This window comes from Phytophthora parasitica, assembly GCF_000247585.1.
Source record: "Phytophthora parasitica INRA-310 unplaced genomic scaffold supercont2.80, whole genome shotgun sequence".
Taxonomy (NCBI): domain Eukaryota; phylum Oomycota; class Peronosporomycetes; order Peronosporales; family Peronosporaceae; genus Phytophthora; species Phytophthora nicotianae.
This window is the reverse complement of record NW_008649066.1, coordinates 5739-9118: the sequence shown is the minus strand read 5'-3', so window position 1 is coordinate 9118 and position 3380 is coordinate 5739.

Here is a 3380-nt window from a genome sequence, read left to right as displayed (position 1 = left end):
TTGAAATGAAGCGCTTTACGAAGTGCTCGCACCGGTGCCTGTTTCCCGTGCTCTCGAACGAATGCCTTCACAGCCACGGGGACATCCTGCAGCAAAATGTCTGCTGGTTCCCATGAGTCTTCGATAACGTCGAGGCCACGCCAACGCACCTTGATTTCATGGCGTTTCTCTTGTTGATTGTAGCGAGCCTTCAGTAAGCTGTCCACTACATGTCCCTCGCTGTTGTGGGCAACATGCAGCATAAGATCTTCGGTCACGTCAAGCGAGGAGTCTGCGTAAAATTTTAGGCGACTAGCGTGAGCCTCTTTGCGTTGACTGGTGATTAAGTTTTGAATCTCGAAAATCCAATTAGACACGGTGGCAACCACCTGTGCAGGACCACATCACTTCACACGCAATTTGTTTCGTGTGTGTTGCCAGACGTCTGCGTACAGCACGAAATATCCTATTTCAAATTGAGCCATTGTGGTGCCTTGTTTTTTGTCGTGGCCTTTGCGTCCAGCAGCTCTGGCGGCAGCATTCGCCTTTCCAGTGAGCTTGTGAATGTCTGCTAACGCTTGTTGAGCTTGCCAACACGCTGTCTCTGCGTAGCCTGTATTTCCTCTAGCGTAGTTTGCTTAAAACTCCCGGAACGGCGATATGGTCACTTAGACCCATTGCTTTCAGACCTGTCATCGCCGTCACAGGTGCCCCGCCCCCCAGCGACGGAGACGGCGTGTTGTTCAACACCAACTGCACAATTTTTATCACACGTGGCCATTCATTAGGCTGTAATCTCCATTCCGAGAGAAGAGCTCTGCAACAGCGCAAGATTTCCCTCATTACCACCTCCACGGTACAGTTTGCCCACGGACACCGTGCGGTGGTGAAGTGATGGTGCGCTCCAATGGCATGCTGAAGCGCTTCAATTGTCTTGTTCTTGAAATGTGTTCCCTGGTCACTTACCCAGGTTCGACACACCCCAAAGCAAGCAAACTAGTCTAACAGAGCAGTGAAAGTGGTGTCCGCGTCCGCTGTCTTGCACGGAACGAGCCACACAAACTTGGACGCGTCGTCCTTTATCACCAGGATGTATGTCTGACCCACGTTACTCTCGCCCATGTACAGAAATCCCAGTGGATTAACTCGTTAGGATGCTCGGCGTGCATCGCTTCACCTAATACACGTTGTTGAGGTGGACCGCCTAACGTGCTCGCACAATGCAAGCAACGCTGAACAAAATACTCCACGTCTCGGTTCATTCCTTTCCACACAAACCGCTCACTAATCTGTTTCAGAGTCACCGCACTGTCTCTGTGTCCTGCAACTCCAAAGTGTCCAACCACACAAACCCGCATTTGCAGGGCGGCGGCCTCCTCCGGAATCCAGATCCTGTCCATCGTATCTTTCCAAAGGGAATCCTCATTCGACTTGGCAAAACTGGGTGGCGGAGTGGCTGCACTCTGCGCCGTAGCAATCTCTTTCAAGGTCGGCCACCCAAAGGTTTCATCGAGTTGCGGCGAGAGAGGTAACGGCACCTGCCTAATAGCACAAATTGTCTTGAGAGTGGATCCCCATCTCGACAGTAGGTCTGCCCACACGTTCTCTTCTCCAGAGATGTCGTGAATCTCGTACATGTATCCCATCAGCAGAAGAGCCCAGCGGTGGAGATTATCCGCTGTGTATTTAGGCACTGAGCTTGTTACACTGTGTGGATCAAAGATAAACCGTAAATTCCGATGGTCCGTGAACAGCGCAGAGCCGTCAGGGCGATGGAGCAGAAAGTCAGCACGTCTACACGTTTCCACAATGGCGTAGGCTTCCTTTTCAACAATTGCCCGCCGCTTCGCTGCACCTGTGAACGAGCCACTCAGCATCATAAGTGGCTGGCGTTCCTGCTCACTCAGCGGCCTGTGTGCTTGGTCGCCTGGAATCTGCGTGATCATTGCGCCCCAGTGCTCATCACTAGCGTCAGTGTACACCGAAAGACGTTTCTTGGGGTCTGGATGTGCTAACTGCACTGCGTGTTGCAACGCTGCCTTGCACCGATTGAGGCAATCAACTTCCACATCGCCCCAGTCCACGTCGGAAAGCTGGACCGCTCGCACTTGCGATTTCTTGCGGCCGCCAGCCCGCTCGTACTCTTTTTCCACGCACTTCGTCAATGTATCGATCAATTTATTGAATGCAGGTAGCGAAGATGGCATCCAATTCAGAGCACAGACAAACTGCTGCAACTCTTGACCAGTAGTTGGCGGAGGAAGATTCGTGAGAGCCTCGATCCGAGTTGGATCATGTCGAACGCCATCACCAGACACGACACGTCCACACCATAAAGCCTCTCGTTGACAAAAGCTGCACTTCTTTGGATTCAGTTTGAGTCCCTTACCAGCACAAATTGCTAACACCTTCTTCAGTAATGCAAGCAATCCTTCATCACTATCACTGTATCCAAGTAAATCATCAATCTAGATCATCAGGCCGTCGTTGAAAATCTCTGCAAACATTTCCTGTACAGTTGACTGAACGTAGGCCACACTATTGGTTCCGCCCATCAACACTCTGGTCGGTGTCATTACGCCTTCGTCGGTCAGAATTGAGTAGATCTCGTGGCACCACTTCGCCATTGCAAACTGCCAGAATCCTTTAAAGAAATCGAGCGAAAAGTATCTTGAAGAGCCTCGAAGTTGCTCGAACACCACCTCCAATACCGGCATGGGCCAGACAATTTGCTCGGCACTGGCATTTGGACCTCGCACGTCGACAGTCATGCGATGACTTCCAGCCTCTGGCTTGTTAACGACATGGGGAGGCGAACACCATCTGCTTTTCGGGTTCCGATAGCATAATCCAGCTGCAACTAGTGCCTCAACGTGCTTCTTAAGGATTTCACGGTGTACCGGAGAGTATCTGCGCGCTTTGCACTTGGTAGGAACAGCACCAGGCATTAAAGTCACCTCCATGGGCGGCATATCCACCGGTGGATCGCGGCCAATCAAGATACGGAAAACATCAATGAACTGTATTAAAATGTTCTCCAACTCCTCCACAAAGTCAGCAGTCGCACCAAGCTGACGAGCTTCGTTCACCTTCTCCAGGAGGATTGCCCATACCTCCTCTCTCTCAGTGTCATTATCACTCACGAATTCAGGAAAACAAGTACGATCTTCCTCTTCGCCCAGCACTCGTTCTTCTTCCGTGGCTGCTGGAGTCTCCATGGCACCAGCATACGCGAGAACGCTACCCACAGCACCACTTGGACAATCATCAACGTCGTTCATATTCCATTCGGCCCTCACTTGTTGTGCTGCAGCGAGTAATTTTTCAGGACTGTACCCTAGTTTTTCCATTACCCACTTTGACAACAGTAAATCACCCACACCTGGTGGTAGGCTACCCTC